The sequence below is a fragment of the Erythrolamprus reginae genome, chromosome 4, assembly GCF_031021105.1.
Source record: "Erythrolamprus reginae isolate rEryReg1 chromosome 4, rEryReg1.hap1, whole genome shotgun sequence".
In the NCBI taxonomy this organism is placed as follows: domain Eukaryota; kingdom Metazoa; phylum Chordata; class Lepidosauria; order Squamata; family Dipsadidae; genus Erythrolamprus; species Erythrolamprus reginae.
The window spans coordinates 32,486,491-32,513,496 of NC_091953.1; positions in this window are offsets into that span (position 1 = coordinate 32,486,491).

The window sequence follows — 27,006 nt, forward strand, 5'->3', positions numbered from 1 at the left end:
TATTTATATTTATATTTATATTTATATTTATATTTATATTTATATTTATATTTATATTTATATTTATATTTATATTTATATTTATATTTATATTTATATTTATATTTATATTTATATTTAATTTCTCTGTCTTTTATTGCTTGACATTGAAAGTCTACATTCAGCCATTGTATGTCCTTCTGACTTCCAAGGTTTTCATCCTTATATATATATTGCACAATGATATACTGTAACATAAATGTTCCCTGATATCTGCTAACTAATATGTTTCTGTCATTCATAGCATATACTGTAGTTACAAGTGCATTTTATAATATAATGCATTACTATCTAATCATTACTATTTAAATGGCCTACTAAAGTCCAACTGCAGTGTGCTTCATTTCTGCTTTGACAATTTTAAATTTTCCTAAGTTTATACTTCTCACTTTCAGTGTTGTAATTGTTTTGTTGCTGTTTATTTATTTATCGAATGTCTATGCCACCTCTCTCCAAGGACTCAGGCCCGCTGTTGTTGCCTTTAGGTCACTTTTGAATCCTGGCAACCTCCTGGACAAATCTTTGTAGGTTTTTTGGCAAGATTTTGGAATTGATTTGCCATTGCCTCCATCCTTGGGCCTAAAGCCCTACATGGTATGGGACGAGATTACCTCTGGAACCACCTGCTACCGCACGAATCCCAGCGACTGATAAGGTCCCACAGAGTTGGCCTTCTCCGGGTCCCGTCGACTAAACAATGTCGTTTGGCGGGCCCCAGGGGAAGAGCTTTCTCTTTGGTGGCCCGGGCCCTCTGGAACGAACTCCCCCCAGATATTAGAACTGCCCCCACCCTCCCTGTCTTTCGTAAACTACTCAAGACTCATTTATGCCGCCAGGCATGGGGGAGTTAAGATATTCCTTCCCCCTTGGCCATTACAAGTTATGCATGGTATGTTTGTGTGTATGTTTGGTTTTATTATAAGGGTTTTCAGTTGTTTTATTAATTGGATTTCTACATGCTGTTTTTATCATTGTTGTTAGCTGCCCCGAGTCTGCGGAGAGGGACGGCATACAAATAAATAAATAAATAAATAAATAAATAAATAGATAGATAGATAGATAGATAGATAGATAGATAGATAGATAGATAGATAGATAGATAGAAAGAAAGAAAGAACAAAAGAAAGAAAGAAAGAAAGAAAGAAAGAAAGAAAGAAAGAAAGAAAGAAAGAAAGAAAGAAAGAAAGAAAGACAGTGACTGGCCCAAGATTATCTTTGTGCCTAAACTAGACTAGGATTCACGGTCTCCAGGTTTCCAACCTGACACCTTAACCACTGCACCAATCTTGCTCTTTGTAAAATGATAAACTAATGAAACTTTGCAGTTTTAATTTAGCCACGTGTAACCTCTACATCTACTAATCACATACTGACATTGTTCTCTGGTAACTATGTAGAGAAGTAATGAGCAAGCAATTTTTTAAAAAATATTTTAGCAATATTTTGGAAGCCAGGGGCAGGTTCCTCTTACCATTTCCTCCTGGTGCATTTTGTATGCATTGTGATTTTTGTGCATGCAAGCATATATCACCTATTGTGATTTTTCTGCTCAGAGAGCAGAAAAATTTCCAAAAATTAGGAAAAAAATGGCGGCACACATAGACAGGCGAATACAGCATCAGATCCATCTTGCCAAAATTGCGCAATCAACGGGTCACACTTTTAGGAATCTACCTCTTTGGAAGCACTAGGAAGGGTGTTTGGATTTGATTTTTAACTTCATTTTCTTAGAAGGGCTTAAACATTGAAAGATTAAAAATATATTTGAAAACTTTGAGACAGTATCCAACTCACACCTTAAAATAAAGCTTGCACTATGTCATAAATTACTTTCAAACCACATTCCTCTGAGTCCTTTGCAAGGTATGGGATGCTTCAAAACCATTCTTCTTTAAGCCACCTCCTATGTGATGTTGAGGGTAAGTCCATTCAAACTGGGAAAAATTATAAAGTAGCAGCCTATGTTTACCTGGTACAATTGCAGCTAGTTCAAATTAAGGACAACCCTGCAATTGTCTTGGTTTCTGCTGGACTGCACAATAGATAGTGGAGTGAAGAAACTAGCAATTGTCCCTGCTTCCTGCCCAGCTGATCTGTCTCACTGTCTTTCTTTAGAAAACTGAAAGGCAAAGTTCTCTTAACTTTATTTTTTATTTATTTTATTTATTTATTTAATGTTATTTGTCAAACAATTATAGGGTGATAATTTGTACATATTAAACATTAGATAAGTAATGATAAAAAGTAAACAATAGGACAGGGACGGTAGGCACAATGGTGTGCTTATGCATGCCCCTTACAGACCTCTTAGAAAGGAGGAGAGATCAATTGTAGGTAGTCTAAGGTTAAAGTTTTTGGGGTTAGGAGTAGAAACCACAGAATCAGATAGTGCATTCCAGGTGTTGATTACTCTGTTGCTGAAGTCGTATTTTTTGCAGTCAAGTTTGGAGCGGTTGACATTTAGTTTAAATCGATTTCGTGCTCGTGTGTTGTTGCGGTTGAAGGTGAAGTAGTCGTTAACAGGTAGGACATTTTGGTATATGATTTTATGAACTATAATTAAGTCGGAACGGAGACGACGGAGTTGTAAGTTGTCTAAACCAAGAATTTCAAGTCTGGTAGAGTAAGGTATTTTGTTGTGAGAAGAGGAATAAAGGACTCTTCTTGTGAAATATTTCTGGACTCTCTCAATTGTGGTGATGTTCCAGGATTACATATGCAAGGAAAGCCATATCAGTTCTCTAAACCAGGGCTGTCAAACTTGCAGCCCACAGGCCACATGTGCCATTTATTTATTTATTAGATTTATATGCTGCCCCTCTCCGAGGATTCATGTGCTGGCCATGCTGGCCGAGGATTCATGTGCTGGCCGCTACTCTGCGAAGAGGAAAAATGTTGCAAAATGTCATGTGACATCAATGTGACACCATGTGTTTGGCATTTGTGCTCTAAACGTGTTTCCTAGCCTTGGCCTTTTTAAGAGGTATAGACTTCAACCTGGAGCATTCTCCAGCTAGCTTAAAGGGACCAAGATTTATTGTATTAAATTTCATTTCATTTTATTTATTTGAACAAGTATAGGATTGTAGTTTGTATAAGCATAACGTAAGTAGTAAGTAATGATAAAAGAAGACAATAGGACAGTAGGACAGGGATGGTAGGCACAATGGTGTGCTTATGCATGCCCCTTAAAAAGAGGAGATGTCAATTGTAGATAATCTAAGGTTAAAGATTTTGGGGTTTTGGGAAGAAACCTCAGAGTCAGATAATACATTCCAGGCATTAATCACTCTATTGCTGAAGTTGTATTTTATGCAATCTAGTTTCAAGTGGTTTACATTAGGTTTGAATCTATGACATGCTCATGTGTTGTTACTGTTGAAGGTGAAGTAGTCACTAACAGGAAGGACATTTTGGTATATGGTTTTATGAACTACTGTTAGATAAGATTGGAAGCGACATAGTTGTAAATTGTCTAATCGCAGTATTTCAAGTCTGGTGGAGTAAGGTGTTTTGTTACGAGAGGAGGAGTGAAGGACTCTTCTTGTGAAATATTTCTGGACTGTTTCAATTATATTTATGTCTGATATGCAATGCGGGTTTCATACAGGTAAACTGTATTCTAGAATTGGTCTGACAAAAGTTTTGTAAGCTCTGGTTAGCAGTTCAATGCTTTTGGAGAAGAAGCTATGCAAGATTAGATTAACAACTCTTAATGCTAAAGGTTGGAAAACACTAAACAAACAAACTCATCCTTTAAAAATGGAAACTATGGAGAAGAAAGGTATTGAATATTTGCTTGTTACACATATAAAAACAATAGAAATAGAAATATCATAGCAAAATGATAGAGGGAGGCAGAAAGCAGCTTCACATATAGCCCATAACAAAATTTCAAAAATCAGTGGAATATTTCTGTTGATATATCTTAATACATGTTATTGTTATGTTTTGTTTTAGGTGTTTTTTCATTTCCAATCTTGAAAATTTTATCACAGTCATTATATAGTTTTATTTAATTCTTGTCTGTTTTTTGGTGGACAAGGAAGCTGGACCTCTAATTGACATTAAGGGGCATCTGTGCCTACTCAGTTGTTGCTGAACACAGAGCTTTTTGCATTCCAGAATCCATATTTGTTATAAAGGTATCATGATTAAACTTTATCTGAATTGTCCTGTACATAAATATACAACCCAGTAGAGGGAGTACAGACATCATAATTGGAACTAAAAGGAATAAAGTGTTTTTCTTTTTTCTTTTCCTTTTCTTGCTTAACAGCTCAGTTTTCAGTCTGAAGACGTGTGCTTAGCACATTTGTGTTCTTAACTGTAAGCGATGGCAAAATTTCTGAGAAATACACTCCATGCTGGAAAATTTTCTTCTGTTCGTAAAATCAACTTTTTGACAACCTTATAAGTTTCACTCTGGCTTAGCATTCAAAACGTACAGTGGTACCTCTACCTAAGAACGCAGATTATCTCAGGGACTGCCTTGTGCTGCATGAATCCCAGCGGCCAGTTAGGTCCCACAGAGTGGGTCTTCTCTGGGTCCCGTCAACTAAACAATGCTGCTTGGCGGGACCCAGGGGAAGAGCCTTCTCTGTGGCGGCCCCGGCCCTCTGGAACCAATTCCCCCCAGAGATTAGAACTGCCCCCACCCTCCTTGCCTTTCGTAAGCTACTTAAAACCCACCTCTGCTGCCAGGCATGGGGGAATTAAGATTTATTCTCCCCCTAGGCCATTACAATTGTATGCATGGTATGTTTGTTTGTATGTATGTTTGTTTTTTTATATTAAGGGGTTTTAATTCGCTTTTAGTATTGGATTATTATTGTATACTGTTTATGATTGTTGTTAGCCGCCCCGGGTTTTCGGAGAGGGGCGGCATATAAATCCAATAAAACTTGAAACTTGAAACTATTTATGAACATTTCTAGATAAGAATTGGGTGTTCAAGATTTTTTTGCCTATTCTCAAGAACCACTTTCCACTTACAAACCCAAGCCTCCGAAACTGTAACTGGAAAAGGCAGGGTAAAGCCTCTGTGGGTCTCTCTGGAAATCTCCTGGGAGGAAACAGGACCAGAAAAGGTGGGGAGAAGCTCTGTGGGGCCTCTCTAGGAATCTATTACAAACTTTTCTGCTTAAGAACCTGGTCACGGAGCGAATTAAGTTCGTCAGTAGAGGTACCACTGTATACCGCCCCGAATCTTCGGAGAGGGGCGGCATACAAATCTAATAAACTATAACTAACTATAACTATACTACTTTTTGAAAAAATGTCACTTTGGGATTGGGGTAGGGATTGGGGAATAGGATATCAGTGTCTTTAGTTCTGCAAAATAATTTTGACATTCCGTCACAAAACAAAACAGGAGGAGGTACAACTAAAGAATAGTGCAATGAAAATGGTACTTTAAAGTATTCAGAATATTACACTTACAGAATAGAGATGGAATGCTCATATAACCTTTCTAAAATAGATTGATGATATTACTTTGCTTTACTTGGAGCTGTTAGAGTGGAAGGCCTGTGAGGCACAAATCCTTTCTCAGATATTGTAGCAGCATGAAGATATTATCCAAGAGTGATGATGATGATGATCACAACTATCCAAAATAAGAATTCCAACACATATTTAAAAGTGGCATGGGTGGGCAAACTTTATTGGATTGGGAGGTTTCATATTTAATATTTTTAGAGAGATTGAGATTTATTGTGAACTGAGAAAGTGAATGGCATTAGCATTTTCTGTTTTTCCCTACATGAGAATGGACGTTTTGAAATGTTTTAGCCTTTTATTATTATAAGCCTATACTACATTTTTCTGGATTTTACTATGTCAAAATGTGGAAATTATGCGAGTAGTTTTCAGCAAAAATGGCCATAGGAAGCTACAGAAACCATATGCAGCCTAAGGTCAGATTCTCGATCCATCAGCTATACAAAACAAGCCATAGAATCATGCAGAAGAAAAGATGACTGACATAAAAGCTTAGTCAACAGATGAAAAGCAATTGATTTTTGTTTTGTTTCAAAAATAAAATGCTGCGTTAGTTTTACTGAGTTATGTCTCCCACCATCTAATAATGTTGGAGATGGATGAGTCTTTATCAAAGTGTTTCTTCTTTTATTTTGTAAAAGGTACATCACAACAATTGTCTTCCATACTGCATTAGGTTTATCTAAAATACAGCATACTGTAAGATTCCTGATACAAAACTAAATCTGTCACTTACATGCTTCATTAGTTTGTAACAATAACTACAATTGCTTTAATACAAGTCATAATACGGGATGATAATAAAGTACAGTAAATCAATATTAATAAAAATAATCTGCTGTATACATAAGTTACTTTTATTAATATTGATTTACTGTACTTTACTGTTTATTACTTACTGTATACATAGCATATTACTTACTGTATACATAGTGGCACAGTGGCTAAGACGCTGAACTTATCTATCAGAAGGCCAGCAGGTCAGCGATTCAAATCCCTAGTGCCGCGTAAGGAATGAGCTCCCGTTACTTGTCCAGCTTCTGCTGACCTAGCAGTTCGAAAGCACATTAAAAATGCAAGTAGAAAAATAGGAACCACTTTGGTAACAGCGCTCCATGTGCCTTTGGCACTTAGTGCCACATGACCATGGAGACATCATTGGACAGCCTAGATCTTTGGCTTAGAAACGGAGATGAGCACTGCCCCCTAGAGCTGGAAACAAGTAGCATGCATGTGCAGGGGAATCTTTACCTTTACTGTATACATACACCTCCAAGAAAGCAACCAACTGATCATCTAATAAAACAATCTAGGGTTCTCAGTCAAGGCAAAAATGACCAGGCTAAAATTATCCTACATATTATGCAAAACCCCTGTTCTATGGAGAAGGCCCAAATGCTGGTAAAGGCAAAGAGAAGAAAAGGATGGTCAGAAGGAAGGCCGATCTACTCAATTACAATGAAGATGAGAGACTTGTTGGGAGACCTACATGACTAAATCTCCACTTCTGTTGCTCATCTCTTCTTGAAATGAGTGGGATGTAAATAAAAGAAGTAGACTATTATTTTGTCTTCTTTGTCTACATCATGATAAAGGTTGTGCCATTCTATACAACCTGTATGAGGTTACCGTAAATTGTATGACTAGCAAGAGAAGACCTAAGTCCAAGTCCACATTCAACATTGAATACTCCTGGCCGATAACAGTTTATGGTAAAAATTGGGGGAGGTCTTCGAAGTCTATTATGTTAAAGTTTCTGGATAAACTATAGGGTATAAATATAGCAAAACAAACAGATAAACATAAAAATCGGTTGCATAAAATAGCAGAGAAGATAGATTCATTTATAGAAGGATTAGGTGCTGAATGATTTATAACTAATTTGATATGGAACAATATTGTGAAAAATGAGGTGCATTTGATTGATTTATGGAGAGAAATATAATATTCTTAAAATAATTTTAAATAATTATTTAAATTAATCATTTAAATAAAGTGCCTTTAATTATATCTAAATGAAATGATTCTGTATTTTAAATGTTACCATAGTGAAATGGATCCTAAAAATCAAATTCAATGGATTGGATTGACAAAACTTTTAATGAACTAACCAGCGGCCTTGATAGCCAGTCAAACCTGAGGCAAGTAATTACAAGTATATAATTCCAACACAAGGCACTGATTAAAAAATTATTCCTTTGTCTCAGTATTATTTATCAGAAAGATAGGCAAATCACGGAAGAGGAGAAAAATATGCTTCACTACAATCTAACATAAAATACAGACTTTCTCAACAGCCTGCCTGGTATTTGTTGCATTCAGACCCCGATGATTTGGAAAGGAGAATAAATTCAAGAAATTAATCTAGTGAATCATTCATTATACAGTATTTTTCCTTCTTTTGCTTCTAACCAAGAGTGAAATGATTAAATGAATGAGAAAAAGGAGCTGAATCATTGCAATATTCTTCTTGACAAAGATACATCTCTGATAATCAAAGAGTTTTCATCAAGGGACTCTAAAAGATTGAAATCAGAGTTTCCCCACAGTACAACAAATGTATTCTACAGGAAGAGCCTAAAAAGTTTCTTACTATGTCTTCTTATGAGATCATCTTATTTGATTTAGAGAAAAATATACGATTACTCACAATGCTGATTGTGAAATATATATATATGAGGGTTGAATGAAAAGTGATCCCTTCCAAACTCTTTTGTTACCTCTATTTACTTTTACACATAATCACTGCTTATTGCTACACACTGCCAATGATGGAGAAATTTACTAAAGTTGAATGAAAGAACACTTTTTTTTTAACCAGATCCTGAAATTCCTTTCTTTATTTTCCTTTGCAAGTCAAATGTTCATGAAGCTATTCCTTAAACGATAAGGTAGATGGAAGTGTTGTAGTGCCAATTCTAGGCTGAATGGGGATAAGGATCGTTAGTAAAATGAAGGTTCACAGTTGTCTGTTAGATGGCTTGTGAAAATAGAATAGAATAGAATAGATTTTTTATTGGCCAAGTGTGATTGGACACACAAGGAATTTGTCTTGGTGCATATGCTCTCAACGTACATAAAATAAAATATACATTTGTCAAGAATCATGTGGTACAACACTTAATGATTGTCATAGGGGTCAAATAAGCAATGAAGAAGCAATATTAATAAAAATCTTAGGATATACGCAACAAGTTACAGTCATACAGTCAACATGGGAGGAAATGGGTGATAGGAATGATGAGAAAAACTAGTAGAATAGAAGTGCAAATTTAGTAGAAAGTCTGACAGTGTTGAGGGAATTATTTGTTTAGTAGAGTGATGGCGTTCGGGAAAAAACTGTTCTTGTATCTAGTTGTCTTGGTGTGCAGTGCTCTGTAGCAACGTTTTGAGGGTAGGAGTTGAAACAATTTGTGTCCAGGATGTGAGGGGTCAGTAAATATTTTACCCGCCAAAGGTCTACTTTGTTAAGTTTTCATAAAATTTATTTATTGCACTTCTGACAATTGTTTCAAAATTTTGAGTGTTGTAGTATAACCTTGAGGTGATTCTAATGCCAGATTCAAAATATTCAGTATAAACGCTATGTGTATCCCCTAGAACTGTACCCTGAATATTCTTGCCAAGGAAAATTGACCAATACTTTGTTTCTGAGTCATCCTTTCCTCCCAAATATGACTGTATGACTGTAACGTTGCTTGTATCCTAAAAAATTTATTAATATTGATTATTTCTTCGTTGCTTATTTGACCCCTATGACAATCATTAAGTGTGGTACCACATGATTCTTGACAAATCTATATTTTCTTTTATATACACTGAAAGCATATGCACCAAGACAAATTTCTTGTGTGTCCAATCACACTTGGCCAAAAAAGTATTCTATTCTATTCCATTCCATCCCATCCCATCCCATCCCATTCTATTCTATTCAAAAGATGAGCCCATGTCTCATTGATTGCCATAATGCCGTGAAGAAGTTACTCACCCCTTCATTTTCATGTGATAACAGTTGCTGGAAAATAGGAATTTTTGAAACTTTCATCTCTGCCATTAGTAGGTGAAAAACCCATCATATGCAAACTTGCATATTGAAGAATATCAATTAAGTAACCTACATGTTCCAGATGCTTGACAGCAATTTTCTTCAGATCCAATCTGCTCAATGTCCTTAATCAGTTCATCAACCTTTCATAAATAAAACTTTTCATTTGCTGTCACAAGTTGTTCTTGATCACACAAATGAGTCCTTCCAAGTTCACCATCATTACATTTTTCAGCTCAGTGATGCCCAGTACTCACATCAACACAGTCATTATCATAAACAGTCTCATTTGGACTGACTGCTCTGGTAGTCAGAAATTCAATCGTGGCATGTTACTTCAAGTGTATTGATAAGTATGAGTATTACTGTTGTGGTTAGCTCTGGCCCTGCTCTTGTTCCAAGGACTGTGGATGTGGGGGAGACATCCACATGCTGCAGGCCTGTTTTGTCCCCCCCCAGTGGAATCTGCTGATGAAGGCTCCTCTGACCAAGAAGACATGAATGACAGGGAGGAGGAGAGTGTAGCAGACAGCTCAGAAGGAGATCAATTATCTAGCTCCTCCTTGGATTCAGAACAAGAGTTAATGATACAGCCACGCATGAGGAGAGCGATGCATAGGCAACAACAACTGAGAGATTGTTATCAAAGAAAATGAGGCCACCTGTGGTTGGGTGGGACTGTGGTAATTAGTGAGGCTGCTATAAATAGCAGCCTGTGGGTTTGGCCATTGTGGAGGATTATCTGATCGTTGTGTTTCGTGACTGCTTTACTGACTTTGACTTTTTGTGTGTTGATTTTCCCCCGCTTTCAAACTAAACCAGAGCAAAGTGTGTTTCACTTTGTGAAAGAAGAAGGACTGTGAATTGCCTCACAGCTGCAAGCTAAGTATCACAGAACTGACAAGGGACTTGTACAAATTACCAGTTTGTTTGGAGACGAGTGCTCTTGGCTATATCAAAAGAGGGCTTGGTTAATTTTCATTATAAAGAACATTGTTTTGAATTTTCAAACGTGTGTGTGTCTGAAATTTGTTCCTGTGAATTTTTGGGAGGATTCTACCAGAGAGCCCGACAGAACAATTACTGTAGACTTCCATTTCATGGACAATAGCAACAGAGTCTTTTCTTCATAGCAATTTACACTAACTTAGAAATTATGCTAAAGAACACATCATTGTATCATATCATTACTGTCATCTCTGGTAGATTCATATAACAGAGCCATTACTTTTTTTTTAGTCTTTATATATTATAAATATGTAGCATAATTTATTCCCTATTAAGAATAGATGAAATTATATAACACACATACACATGTATATAACAAACACACATACACACACACTGGATGAAAGTGTATCAAATTGGTCAAAAAACTTTGCATTTATATCAATTGATGTAGCTGACTCCCTTACATTATAAAAGAACCCATTTTATGGATTTTTGGCATGCTGGCACCACAGAAGATAATATTTGTTAGTGATATTTATATCTGTTCTAAGCAATTTGGTGTGTAATGGCAGATACAAACTAATTACCAGTAATTTCTACTGTAAGCTCACTATTCAAATTGCTTTGACTCTGTATTGAAAAGAAACAAAAAGCTTTTCCCAAGGTTGTTGCAAATTATTTCCTCCAAACAAAAATATGATCAAGTAATTTATTCTGTTAAATAAATAATGAAATCAATACACTTGCATCAGGAAAGTTTTATTTTAATGTAAGTCTTTTATTGGTCATCTGTTTTGTTTGGTCTTCTTTAAAAACATACACATTTCATATATCACATTGGTTTTTGTTCAGAGGGCCTTGGAGATCAGAGTCAAGTTCTGTCATGTCACATTTCTCCTTTTGTCACTTTCAGAAGAAATAATTGCTAGGTAGGTTTAACAGATCCTTCAAAATCAGCACTGACCTTTATGGAAATACAGGCTTTGAAAAGGGGGAAACAAGATTATGAAAAGGACACTTTAGCAAGGATTTAGAAGAGATAAAAAGGAGAAAGGATGTAAATGCCAGGATTCTCAAGAACAGTAACAAAAGAGACAGATTCATCTGTGGCTCTCTGGAGACGCCATAATAAGGCATGACTGAATGAAGCATTCTGCATTGATGCTAATAAGATAATTTATAAATGTTGGATAGTGATGGGTAACTTCCTTTGACCCTGTTTGAGAACTTATCAAACCAAGCTTTTATATAGATTGCTGGTGAGACCACATTTGGAGTACTGTGTTCAGTTCTAGAGACCTCACCTACAAAAAGATATTGACAAAACTGAACGGGTCCAAAGACGGACTACAAAAATGGTGGAAGGTCTTAAGCATAAAACGTATCAGGAAAGACTTAATGAACTCAATCTGTATAGTCTGGGGGACAGAAGGAAAAGGGGGGACATGATCGAAACATTTCAATATGTTAAAGGGTTAAATAAGGTTCAGGAGGGAAGTGTTTTTAATAGGAAAGTGAACACAAGAACAAGGGGACACAATCTGAAGTTAGTTGGGGGAATGATTCAAAGGCAACATGAGAAAATATTATTTTACTGAAAGAGTAGTAGATCCTTGGAACAAACTTCCAGAAGACGTGGTTGGTAAATCCACAGTAACTGAATTTAAACATGCCTGGGATAAACATATATCCATTGTAAGATAAAATACAGGAAATAGTATAAGGGCAGACTAGATGGACCATGAGGTCTTTTTCTGCCGTAAGTCTTCTATGTTTCTATGTTTCTATAATATAGCAGTAGCTATTCTAATCTACCATTTATTTATCTATTTATTTATTTATTTATTATATTTATATGCATTTATTATATTTATATCCATTTATTTATCTATTTATTTATTTATTTATTATATTTATATGCAACACTGGGGAGAATGTTTATTTATTCAATATTGTAATATTTATTACATTTTGTAAAATAGTTTGTTGTTTTTCCTCTTAAGATCTAATCCTGAAACTCCTACCATAGCCAATACTAGCACAAACAAGACCGTTGAGGTTTCCATAGATATTCACATATTTCACCTCTGTTTTCATGTATTTTGAAACAGTTCAATCTTAGGTTTATGGGAAATTCAAATATACTCTGTAAACTATGTTCTTAGAAGTTATATAAATACATGCCTCTGAAGCCTTTAAAGGAAGAAGGGAGGGAGATAACAGTTGTGAGTTTATAACTTGAGGTAAAAAATAATTTGGGAGAAGAAAATGTGTTTAATTCAGCTACAGGACAAAATTGTAATGTAAGATAGATATCATTAAAGTTGGGCTTTTTGTCACCTTTGTTCATATCATTAACAGTGTAGTTTAACTGCTGACATTTTTACAGTTGCTCTTAGTTGTGGGTCTAACACAATTTTGAGAAGGAAAGAAGAAAGAAAAGCAGATATTTGTTCCTAAACAGATAACTTCCGAACGGTAAAATGCTCATTGTGCTGTCATAATGGAAAGTCTATTTCTTTCACATTTATCTTGTAAAGTTTCACACAAAAATACACACGTGTTTTCATTATCAGTGTTGGTTATGACCTATAAAACCCTTCATGGCACTGGACCAGATTATCTCCGGGACCGTCTTCTGCCACACAAATCCCAGCAACCGGTTAGGTCCCACAAAGTGGGCCTTCTCTGAGTCCCATCAACTAAACAATGTCATTTGGCGGGACCCAGGGAAAGAGCCTTCTCTGTGGCGGCCCCGGTCCTCTGGAACCAACTTCCCCCAGAGATTAGAATTGCCCCCACCCTCCTTGCCTTTTGTAAGCTCCTTAAAACCCACCTATGCCATCAGGCATGGGGGAACTGAGATATTCTTTCCTCCTAGGCCTCTACAATTTATGCATGGTATGTTTGTATGTATGTTTGGTTTTATAAATAAGTTTTTTTTAGTTGTTTTAGTATTGATTGTTACATGCTGTTTTTATCACTGTTGTTAGCTGCCCCGAGTCCACGGAGAGGGGCGGCATACAAATCCAATAAATAAATAAATAAATAAATTATTAAGTCCATTTAATCATTTGGGCCCACTTTCTTGTCGGGTGGTGATTATGGGGTGAAGTATTTTCCCTGATTTGTAAACAACTAAGCTATGGCAGCAAAGCTGTAATATTGTGTGCGTGTGTGTGTATTTGTTATTACACAAGTAAATGTATATGATTTCTGGAAAAATGTTACTAGAATGTGAAATGTTTTATTTAAGAACTTGTTTGCTATTATGTTATTTATTATTTCTGACTATCCTTTTCCATGTACACACAGAGTATGTGTGTTTATGTTCTTGAAAATAATTGCAATGCAAGTTAAATGTGAAGACAATTAAAAATAAATATGTATGCATGTATATATGTGTGAGTCTCTCTCTCTCTCTCTCTCTCTCTCTCTCTCTCTCTCTCTCTCTCTCTCTCTGTGTGTGTGTGTGTAGGAGTGTGTATAGGAGTGTAAATCCAGGAGGAAACAATGTTAACATTATTTGACATAGAAAGCATTATTTTCTCCATGCTCTCTGAAGCATCCATCCTTTTGGGATCCATCATGCCCCCACCTTCTTAACCTTCTTCATGTCACAAAAAACAAATTCTTCTTCCAGGACCCTGGGGATTATTGTGTTGGATGCATTGGAGAAGGATGGCTCAGGTCCCAGACTTTTGCCTTGTTTTGTTTTTAATTGTATTTTGCTTTTTATTGTTCTTGAGAGCTGTCCAGAGTCTAGGTTTTAAGATGGGCAGCCATAGAAGTCGTAAAATAAATAAATAAGACTTTTATTTGGACAAAAGCCAATGATACAACAAAGTTTTTTTTTAATGCTTCAGCACTCTTAATTGGAGATAAAGGACAAAGAAACCAACAACATCCAACAGGTGACACCAAGAAGCAGAACATCCACAGATCTAAATTAGGCCAGATGTTACAGCAATGGGCACTCACAGGAGGAGACAAAGGGCAGAAACTGATAAAATATGCATTGTAAGTCACAGCACAAACCTGTCTCCTTAGGTTTGTGCATGAAAGGGTGTCAATTTACATAATGGTATCATGACATACATCTCGGAATTTGGAAATTGTTGTGATAAACTACAAACGCCTATGATTGATTTAGAATAAATAATATGGTAGAAAACTTTAAAGCATATGGTAAGTATTAATAATTATATATAAAGTTATGTGTAGCATTTAGGGATCTTCCTCCTCAAAAAACAATTTTTTTTTTAAAAACCCTAATCTTATGTAACTTCTTCTCTGATAAATATCATACTACTAACCAGAGCATACTTTTGCCAGACCAATCCTTGAATACAGCTTATCTGTCTGGAACCCACACCACATTTCAGACATAAATACATTAGAAAGCGTCTAGAGATACTTTACGAGAAGAGGCCCCACCTCCTCTACTCGCAACAGAATACCTTACACAACCATACTTCAAATCTTGGGCTTTGAAAGCTTAGAACTAAGTCACCTTCGACCTAAGCATAGCTCATAAAATCTTCTGCTACAACATCCTTCCTATCAACCACAACAATACATGAGTACATAACAGATTCAAACTCAAAGTAAACCACTTCAAACTTGACTGTAGAAAATACGACTTCAGCAACCAAGTATTTAATGCCTGGATCTCAGTATCTGACTCTGTAGTTTCATCACCAAACCCCCAAAGCTTTACCCTTAGACTGTCACCCACTTCCTAAGAGGTCAGTAAGGGTCATGCATAAGTGCACCAGCGTGCCTACCATCTGTGTCCTAATGTTTCCCTCTTATTAGTACCCATCTCATGTTTATAAACAGCATTATATCTATGAATACTACCAATACGCACTTGACAATAGATAGATAGATAGATAGATAGATAGATAGATAGATAGATAGGTAGGTAGGTAGGTAGGTAGGTAGGTAGGTAGGTAGGTAGGTAAGTAGGTAGGTTGGTAGGTGTTGTGGTTAGCTCTGGCCCAGCTCCTGCCCCAAGGAATGTGCAGGTGGATGTGGGGGAAACATCCACATGCTGCAGGCCTGTTTTGCTCCCAGTGGAATCTGCTGACGAAGTCTCCTCTGACCAAGGAGGCCTGAGTGACAGGGAGGAGGAGAGTTTGGCAGACAGCCCAGGAGGAGATCAATCATCTGTATCATCTCTGGATTCTGAACAAAAATTAATGACACATCCACGCATGCGTAGAGTGATGCAAAGGAAGCAACAACTAAAGGGTTATTACAAAAGTAAATGAGGCCACCTGTGGTTGGTTGGGGCTGTGGTAATTAGTGAGGCTGCTATAATTGCAGGTTTGGCCATTGTGGAGGATTATCTGATCCTTGTGTTTCGTGACTGCTTTACTGACTTTGACCTTTTGTGTGCTGATTTTCCCCCGCTTTGAAACTAAAGCAGAGCAAAGTGTGTTTCACTTTGTGGAAGAAGAAGGGCTGTTAATTGCCTCACAGCTGCAAGCTAAGTATCTAAGAACTGATAAGTGACTTGTACAAATTATCAGGTTGTTTGGAGACGAGTGCTCTTTGCTATACAAAAAGAGTGCTTAGTTTATTTGAATTTCCGTTATAAAGAATATTGTTTTGAATTTTCAAACGTGTGTGTGTCTGAAATTTGTACCTGTGAATTTTTGGGAGAAGTCTACCAGAGAGCCCGACAGAACAGGTAGGTAAGTAGGTATGTATGTATGTAGGTAGGTAGGTACGTAAGGCTAAGTCTCCTGAGTTCTAAAAACAAATTCTCCTACCATAGATGAAGATGAAAAAAAGGAAACCAGGCTGTCTAAACTTGGGAGTTAACACTGCAGATAATCTTATTACGAGTTCCTATCCCTACAGCATTTTAACAACTAAATTAAAATAAAGGATTTTTTGATTCAGGTTTGAGTCCTGCTTTTTTCCCATATCCATTTAGTTTTCTGGAAATCATACAGCCACTTTCTTGTTTTCTCTTTAACAAATAGCAAATTAAAGCAATTTTAAGCAAATTTGTTTGAAAGACTTTAAATGAATGAAGATATAAAGTGAACTGTAGCATGGTGGATTCCAGATGGCCAGCTGTTAGTACTACGCAAGGCCTGAAAATAAGGAGAGTCCAAGAATCAGGCATAATAGGATGCTATTGGGATGATGCATGTTAATGAGAGATGGCAGAAAGGCACAGAGGACACAGTGCAGCTTTTGAGGAGCTATCCATCACTGGCTGCTTGTGCTTTATACTCCCAGTGCCAACAGCTGATGACGTCTCATCCATAAAACATTCCCAGGGTGTCACTGTCTGGAAGACACATTGGAGGGTTGTACTCTCCTTGCATGAGAAATAGGAGATGGAAAAGCACATCTGCCATTTTCAAACCAAGTGCCAGTATGAAGAATGTCATTACTTTCAAAATGTGGAGTGTGCCTTGCTCGGTTGTCTTAACAGGCATTACTTGGAGCTACCTGGCTAAAAAGGGATGTGATGTCTCACTGGCTAAGATGCTGAGCTTAGAAGGTCAGATTGAAAGGTCGGCAGTTTAGCAGTTCAAATCCCTAGTGCCATGTAACGGGGTGAGCTCCATTACTTGTCCCAACTTCTGTCTACCTAGCAGTTCAAAAGCATGTAAAATGCAAGTAGAAAAGTAGGGACCACCTTTGTTGGGAAGGAAACAGTGGTCTGTGTACCTCTGGCAATTAGTCATGCCAGTCCCATGACCATGGAGATGTCTTCGGGCAGCGCTGGGTCTTTGAGTGTTTGAAACAGAAATGAGCACCACCCCCTAGATTCGGGAAAAATGAGTACATATGTGCAAGAGAAACCTTTACGTTTTTACCTGGCTAAAAATGTTTGCATGAGTATGTTATTTTAAAAGGTTTTTCAAAAACAAATTACTTCCAAAATAGATATAAAACCCTATTTTTTCTTTATTTCTTTTCTGGTGTATATATGATTCAGGATATGGAGTGAAATTTGGAAAAGACCTTATTTATTTATTTATTTATTTATTTATTTATTTATTTATTTATCTATCTATCTATCTATCTATCTATTTATTTATTTATTTATTTAGTCCAATACACAATGAGAGTTTTAGTGGGTGTATATATATATACACACATAGTAAAATACATGATGAAGGTTATAGAGGAGATACTCATAGTAAAATATATCTATGAAAGAATAGAAAAGAAGATATAGTAATATAACATATCAATGAAAGAATAGAAGAAGAAATATAGGAATAGAAGAAAGGAATAGGAGATATAGGAGAGCAATAGGACAGGGTACGGAAGGCACTCTAGTGCACTTGTACTCATTCCTTACTGACCTCTTAGGAATCTGGATAGGTCAACCATAGATAATCTAAGGGTAAAGTGTTGGGGGTTTGGGGATTACACTATGGAGTCCGGTAATAAGTTCCACACTTCGACAACTCGGTTACTGAAGTCATATTTTTTACAGTCTAGTTTAGAGCGGTTAATATTAAGTTTAAATCTGTTGTGTGCTCTTGTGTTGTTGTGGTTGAAGATGAAGTAATCGCTGAAGTAGTCACCTTACTGTGGGGTGCTGTCCATTACACTAATTATTTTCCAATTACTTTCTCTAATTGTTTTACAAAGCATGCTCATATTATGTTTTTGTTGCCATACCATGCTGATCATTCCATATACTATGATATAATGCTGCTGAGGAATGTAGGGATAGCATAGAAAGGGCAATATTCTTGGTTCAACTATTTTTAGATGTGAACTTTAGATGTTTTTGGTCTAGATGTTGGGATCATTATGATTGGTATCTAGGGATGCCATGAGTTGTAGTCTGACACATCTGGAAGAAGTCAAGCTGAGCTAATCGGTTCCACAGTATATTGATATGAGCATGTCCTCAGAGAAATCCACTTCAGTGCTTAAGCATGTGAAACTTACTCTGTTTCTTTATTTCCATGATACTTTTTAATGAAATATATTATTGCCAATGGGTACATCAGGGTGCCAGATCAAGGGGAATTGACAAAACATGTACGTTGTATTTTATTTGTGGTACTAAGTAGATGTTCTCTCTGGAATTTCCTCTCTCAGTTGTCAAAACTACATAATAAGACTTAAGGGTACATGTCTTGATTTGATGGGTAGAAGATTCAATAAGGTATAGAAGGATACTATACCTCTTCAGAAGTATACGTCTTCACAACTTATATCTATGTTATCCATTTCTGAAACAATGAAAATCCAAAGAGAAATAACTGTTTTCTTCAAAGATGAAGCTGTATATCTTTCTATCCCTTACCAACTTTTGGCTTGATTATCAGTGAATTAGAAATTGAGCAAAATAATGAGATCCCCAAAAGCTAACTCCATTCTTTCTTCCTGTTCTCATAGCTCCACTGACTTCTCCCTAAATATTTAAGTCTTGGGAAAATAATAAATCATTTTTATGCAGGTTCAGGGGGGAAAAGTGGTGGTGGGGAGGTTGGCAGAGGAAAAAATGATATCTCTGCAGCTTTAATTGCTTGATGATAAATATATGAGAACAGAGTTGGGTCTTATCATAGGCAGCAGAGTTAAATTGCTAATGAGAGCTATCATGTGACCAGCTGAGAATTTTTTGATGGACCAGATTGCAGGTCAGCCCATTTTTTTACTCAGTTCTTTGCAAATTAATTTAACAAATAAGCCTTACAGTAGGTTCAATGGCTCCAGTTTGTAAGGACACAGGAGAAAATAAACAGGATGTCTTTATTTGAAGAGGGGGATGAATAATGAAAAATGTTGTTTTTGAAGAGAGTAATTTTGAAAAAAAAAGTCTATAAAGCATTTAAAGAAAATATCCTCTTTTGTTAACATCATTGGTTTTTATTGTGCTGACAGATAAGTGATGTTGGAATAGATTTTAAAGTGCCTTTTTAGTTTTCATGAATGCAAATGTCCACTTTAAAGACCCCAGTAAGAATAATGGACAGCAATGTCGGTGGTACTTCCTGCAGGGAAGATCACTAAAATTAAATGTTCATAGGTTGAAAAAAAAACAGGTTTCACTATTGGATCCAATATTCAAAGCTTCTGAATTCACCTCTTCCCCCTTGCTGCCATTTGGACTAGAAATGGTTTCAGAATCATGACAAAAGTCGATTCATTCCACACAAAATAGTCATGCTTGTGCACCTAATTTTCTGTTCTCTGAACCAAGATTGTAAGTAACATAAGAATTAACAGAGAAGAAGCTTATGCACAGATATTTTGACACTGATTTTCTGTGAAGTCTGTAGATGTTCCAAATGCTTATTGTCAATCTGAGCATGCCTCCCTCCAAAGTGATATCTGTAATTTTGAAAGGTAACTTTTAGTTCCAAAAAAATATGATGAAGATTTCATAGTTCATACTTTCAAAATATTACAGTTATGTCATCAGGTATGGGGGAATTGAGACTTTCCCTCCCCCTTGGCTTATTAAATTTATGCTTGGTATGTCAGTATGTATGATTGGTTTCTAAATTGGGGTTTTTAAATTAACTTAAATATTAGATTTGTTTACATTGTATTATTATTGCCGTTAGTCGCCCCGAGTCTGCAGAGAGGGGCGGCATACAAATCTGATAAATAAATAAAATAAAATAAAATAAAATAAAATAAAATAAAATAAAATAAAATAAAATAAAATAAATAAAATAAAATAAAATAAAATAAAATAAAATAAAATAAAATAAAATAAATAAAATAAAATAAAATAAAATAAAATAAAATAAAATAAAATAAAATAAAATAAAAAAATAAAAAAATAAAAAAATAAAAAAATAAAAAAATAAAAAAATAAAAAAATAAAAAAATAAAAAAATAAAAAAATAAAATAATAAAAAATAAAAAAATAAAATAATAAAAAAATGCTGTACTCTAACCACTGCGCCACCCCGGCTCTTTAATTCTGGAAGTTTAAGTCCACAAGTCAGAAAAGAAGCAACTTTGTCCATCCCCCCCTTAATTCATTGAATAGGCCTACTTTAAATTAATATCATATTTATTTGGTTACTTATTTGTTCGGCTTTATATGCCACCCTTCTCTGCAGATTCAAGGCAGCTTACAAAAATGGGAATAAAATACAATACAAAATATAGCAAGAGAAAGCTGAACATAAAAATAATATTAAAAACCCCAAAGATGTAAAAATCCAACATTCACATTCATCCTAACTACAATTATGAAATCATATCACATAGTCACCATATGTTACTGTATGAGTATATATGTATTTGAATAATAATTGCATTACATAACTGTAGGGTTATAACTATTTACATATAAAAAGATATATTTATTTCTTTTGTTTTTAATTTTTTTTCTTTTTCATAATGCATATATTTTTATCTTTGTGTTTTTTCTGGCACCATTTTAAAAACAATAAAAAATAAATTAATTAAAAAAAAACCTGGCCAACTAAATCCAATTCATTCTATTCCTCTGCCAAACTCTTGGTATTTGTTTCTTGCAGAGTCTTCAGTAACAAAGCTTGCTGAAAAGAAATCCACATTAGATATAACTCAGAACTAGATTGCTTTCTTTTTAGAGTCCTATTCTCCCCCCCCCCCCCCATATCATTATGGCAGACTTTTCAGTTTTTTCAATAATGGCTTTTCTGTGAAGCAATGATCTAGCTACTCTCTTCACAGGTAACTGAAGAATGCCAGGAAACCTCCAGCAGATGTGGTTGGTAAATCCACAGTAACTGAATTTAAACATGGCTGGGATAAACATATATCCATTCTAAGATAAAATACAGGAAATAGTATAAGGGCAGACTAGATGGACCATGAGGTCTTTTTCTGCCGTCAATCTTCTATGTTTCTAACTGTTGATTTCAAACTAACAACTGCATATTTGTCCAGCTGGGATGAGAACTTCCATATTTCTAAATTGTTGTCCATCATTAGAATTGTGTAGCTCCATCTCTCAAGAATCCTAGTGTAATTCCATCAAGGAATGGTTTGTAAGAAATTTAGTCAGTTTCAGAAGGGGAGGGCAATACACCAAATTAAAGTTGCATTTTTTCTGCACTTATCTCTAGTTATCTCTTATCTCTTGGGTTGTATACCGAACCCAAACCCAATTTTTTTGCAAAAGTTCGGGTTCGGGAGAGCTCCAGGAAGTGCCGCCGCCCAGCTGTCACCTTCAGAAACAGCTGGGGAGCTGTCGGCCAGTCGGGACGCAAAAAAGGAGATGGGGAATCCCACAAGGAGATTCCAGGGGTGAAGCTTTGACGTCACTGAGACATCCTTCCTGGATGGCTGAAACGGGGACTCCAGGAAGGATGTCTCAGTGACATCAAAGCTCCGCCCCTGAAATTCCCTTGTGGGATTCACCACCTCCTTTTGCGCCTACTGACCGGCCGACAGCTCCCTGGCTGTTCTGGGAAGCGCCGCTGCCCAGCTGTCATCTTCAGAAACAGCCGGGGGTTTCTCGGCGGTCTCCCAAATGCCGAACCCAGAAGTTCAGCAAAAGGTTGGGTTCGGGTTTGAGAGAGAGGCAGGAAGCTCCCTGACTGTTCCGGAAGGTGACAGCTGGGCAGCGGCGCTTCCTGGCGCTTTCCCGAGTGCCAAACCTGGAAGTTCGGCAAAGGTTCGGGTCCGGGTGCCGAACCCGAACTTTTTTTAAAATTTGGGTCCCGAACCCTAACTTTGTTGGGTTCACCCAACACTACTTATCTGATATCAGATAGGGAAGGCAGAGGTTAAAATAATACAGTCAAAGTATGTGGCAGGAGATGCAGTGAAACTTGGATTTGTTCCACCTCTGCATCCACCAAGTGATTGCTAGAGTCATTTTATTAAAATCCTGAAGCAAGGCAATCAAACATGTTCTAAAGGAAACATGGTCAGGAAGCCCTGGGTGTCATATATTGAAACAAGACTGTCTTCCTAATGATTGATCTGAATTAATGTCAGATTTCTTGTAGTAATATAATCTAGAAATTGTTAACTGTTCTCTCAGAGCTCTACTATTAAAATAAACAACACAAGAATGCTTGCAAGTGTTTGACATTCAGATGATAAATCTGGGTGTAAGGTAAATTAAGATAGCAAGGTTCTGGCTCTTTTTTGTCATAGCCTCACAATGAAAAGGGGAATAAACTTGTCTATTTTGAGGAAGTAGAGCAATCTACACCTGTCATTTGTTTTGAAAATATCTATTGGACTTCCTATTAAATCATTCATTGTTTTCTCATGAAGAGTGACGGCCCATGGCACGTGCTACTTTCCTCATTACACATAAACATGCCCACATGCACATATATACACTTTCATGTACAGAAGCCAATCAGGGAAAATTCTAGGGACATAATAATTGTTTGGTGCTTCATATCTTAGGACAATGTGGATATTTATGAAACAGATTTGCATCATTCCATATGCACTAATAACTGACATCTGATTTAACCTAATATTAGAGCAAGTTATATTGCAGAAGAGACGGAGTAACGACTCGGACACAAGAGCTGGATTTAAACTTGGGTCATTTTTATTATAATAAATTTGCATAATTTATTAATTAAATTAGCATGAATTAGCATAAATTTGCATAATCAACATACTTAACTATGACCCGGAACCAAATGGACCTGCAGGGTCAAACAAACACTTCCGGGGCGGAAATGACGTAAAAGGTCAACATTCCTGGGCAACTATGGGCGTAATCGATGCTGGTCCAGGTGAGGGACCTCTCCCTCACCTGAGACCCTGCCATACACTCGCATGAGGGGGGTCCCGCCGGCTCACCCCTACCCTGGGACTTCAATAGCGGGACCCAAAGACAGGTTCCCCCCAAGTGCGCAGGTAGCACCCACCATGGTCTTGGAGAGAACCTGTCAATCATCCCCAAAGATGCCCAAGGGAGAACGCGCAGTTGCTGAAACCACCCAGATTTCCGCCCCTAACCTGCCTACCCAATGACCAGAGGTAAGCCAATTAACCTAATTAAATGCAAACACCCCCTAACCGCACATCCATCTCCCCAGTGTGGAATGGGCGAAAAAACAGCCTGGCCTAATGGGCGAAGCTGCAAAAAATTCCCATTCGGCCCCCGCAGGCGACCCCTAGGCACACTGCAAAATAGGGAAGGGCGGGTGGGTGTCTGCTCAGGCAACCAGGTCCGGGCGAAAAGGCTGTTTCCCGGCCTGCTGCCCCTTAAATAGGGCCAGCAGGCCCCGCCCAGACCTGGCGTCATGCCCAGCCACGTGGGCAGGGCATTCCCGGCCGAAATCTCGTCTCGCGAGATTTCGGCCGAAAACAAGATGGCGGCCGCCATCTGAAGGGTCCGAGTCTGCCCGGCCCTTCAGCAACATCGCCGTGGGGCCGGTGAGTCAGCCGGCGTTATTGCAGAAGAGACGGAGTAACGACTCGGACACAAGAGCTGGATTTAAACTTGGGTCATTTTTATTATAATAAATTTGCATAATTTATTAATTAAATTAGCATGAATTAGCATAAATTTGCATAATCAACATACTTAACTATGACCCGGAACCAAATGGACCTGCAGGGTCAAACAAACACTTCCGGGGCGGAAATGACGTAAAAGGTCAACATTCCTGGGCAACTATGGGCGTAATCGATGCTGGTCCAGGTGAGGGACCTCTCCCTCACCTGAGACCCTGCCATACACTCGCATGAGGGGGGTCCCGCCGGCTCACCCCTACCCTGGGACTTCAATAGCGGGACCCAAAGACAGGTTCCCCCCAAGTGCGCAGGTAGCACCCACCATGGTCTTGGAGAGAACCTGTCAAACATCCCCAAAGATGCCCAAGGGAGAACGCGCAGTTGCTGAAACCACCCAGATTTCCGCCCCTAACCTGCCACGGAGCGGGGGTCAGATCTCTATCTTGGCCCCCCGACTCCCCCCTCTATCTGCGCCAGCTCACGCAGAGACCTCTGCAGGTCCTGTAAGAAAATGGCGTTCCCCTGTTCTGACAGGTGAACGCCATCGGCCCGGTAAAGCCACGGCCGATCTACAGTGATGAGGGGATGGGCAACTACAATCCCCCCTAATTCTTTGACAGTCTTTCCCACGGCCTTATTCACCCTACGTCTAACCCGGTGGATGGCCCTAAGGGAAATGGCGTCCCTCCAAACGATCCGTGGGAGGATCTCTGACCACACCACTTGCGTGGTGGGCCATACCGTGCGAAGCCGCCGCAGGTCTTCGCGCGCCTGGACGATCAACGGTAGACCACCAAGCAGGCATAGGTCATTGCCACCGAGGTGCAAGACCAGCCATCTGGGTGCGGCTATGGGCTGCCGACCACCCAGTCCCATCTGGGCGCGACCCTGGGTAGCCGCCCGCCCAGCAGCGCCGGGTACCGCCCTGAGATGCTGCGTACCCAGCAGCGTCGGTAGGAGGCCCTCCCACCGCATACCCCTCCGGCCCATCCAAACAACATTGACCCACCGTCCCAACGACAGCTGGGTCCCGATGGCACTTCTGGCTGCTGAGCGGCCGGCCCAGAAGACCATGCTGTGGCCACACAGCAGCGCCGTCGGTTTCTGCCTGGACTGGGAACCTGGAAGAGGACACACACAGAGAGGTTACCTAGCCTAAACCCTGCCCCGGATCCTCAGCGGGCCTGACATAACCCAAATATGCCGCTGACCGCCAGCGGCCGATCTCCTGAATCCGTTGGGCCGGGAGACCAGAAAGTGCCGCACTAGTGGCGGCGCCGATACGGAACGAATGCGTTCCATAGCCGGCGGGATCCATGCCTACCTGAGACATAGCCTTAGACACTATCGCCCAGAATTGATACCGGGTCAGGGGGGAACCATCCTGGTGTATAAAAAGGTACCCACGCCCTGACCCCCGCAAAACACAAAATTGCTGCAAAGCAGCCACCGGGCAAACAGACTTATCGGTGGCTGCACTAAGTTCAAGTCTAACCCCTCTGTGTAACTGATCTGTCTTGGAGTGTCTCACCAAAAGAGAGACACCCCCCTGTCTAACGGACAGATCAGCGAGCTGGAAGGCGCGGAGCGACAAGTCAGACTGCGAGGAGGCCATTGCCTCGCTGACCCTGAGGGCCCCGAAAAACATAACGCAAGTCGCTGCCCTGAACAGCCGAGCCTCGTAAGGAGAGGCGCACAGACTGCCAAACGTCTGATTAATCAGAGACAGCTGCTGAACCGTCAGGGCCCGACGAGCGTCAGCGGGAAACCCCTGTCGCTCCCTCACCCAACCTTCCAGCATCCTCCGGATGCGAAAATCACCCGTAAAATCACCAAACCCCCCCGCCTTGGACAGAAAGGCGAGGCCGGCTAACCTAGCCCTGATAGTCCTCACTGAAAGGCCACGCCCCTTCAGCAGGACACAGAATTCAGCTAGGTGCTCAACCGGGGCAGGCCAGCAATGGGGGTAACCCTTACCCAGCCTGAAATCCCCAAACTCCTTACCTGCACGCTGATAAGCTCGCAGGGTACTAGGAGCTACCGATAAGGCGATCGCCCTGGAGGCCTCGTCTCTCCAGCTCTCGAGAGCCCGCCCAGGCTCCACAGGCGGGCTGGAAACACCTCCGGCGACTCTCGGGCCCACGGGGCCAGGGTCCGAAACCTGGACAACTGACCACGGGACAAGGCGTCAGCCACCCCGTTATCTAAACCAGGGACGTGCCTAGCCAAAAACAAGGCGTTCAAAGACAAGGACCTGTGCACAAAATGGCGGACAAGCCGCATCACCCTGTCACTCTTAGAGGACAGGGCGTTCACAACATGGACAACCGCTAGATTGTCACACCAAAAATGCACAGTCTTATCCCTGAACTGCTCCCCCCAGAGCTCTAAGGCCACTATCAAGGGGAAAAGCTCCAAAAAGGTTAAGTCCTTAACCAATGAACAGGCACTCCATTCCGGAGGCCATGCCGACCAGCACCACTGGTCACCTAACACTACCCCAAAACCGCAAGTCCCTGCGGCGTCGGAACACAGCTGCAGCTCCGCTTCCAAAAGAAGCTCCTGCCGCCAAAACGACAACCCGTTAAAACGTTCCAAAAACTCCCGCCACACGCAGAGGTCAGCCCTGACCCCTGCACATAAGCGGGTACGATGGTGGGGCAAACTCAGCCCCTTCATCGCATCATACAACCGGCGAGAAAAAGCCCTACCAGGCACCACTACCCGACAGGCAAAATTAAGAATCCCAGCCAACTCCTGGAGCTGCCGAAGAGTAACCTTCCTGCAGCCCAGGACCGCCTCAAGCTTGGACCTGATCTTAATCAATTTATCCAGGGGCAATCTGGAAGATTGCTCCACTGAATCCAATTCAATACCCAGGAAGGTAATCCTGGTGGCAGGGCCTTCGGTCTTCTCGGAGGCTAAAGGCACCCCCAATTGAGCACAAAGGGCTTCGAAGTCCCGCATCAAAGCCAAGCATTGCTCCGATTGCGCAGGCCCGGCCATCAAGAAATCATCAAGGTAATGAACGA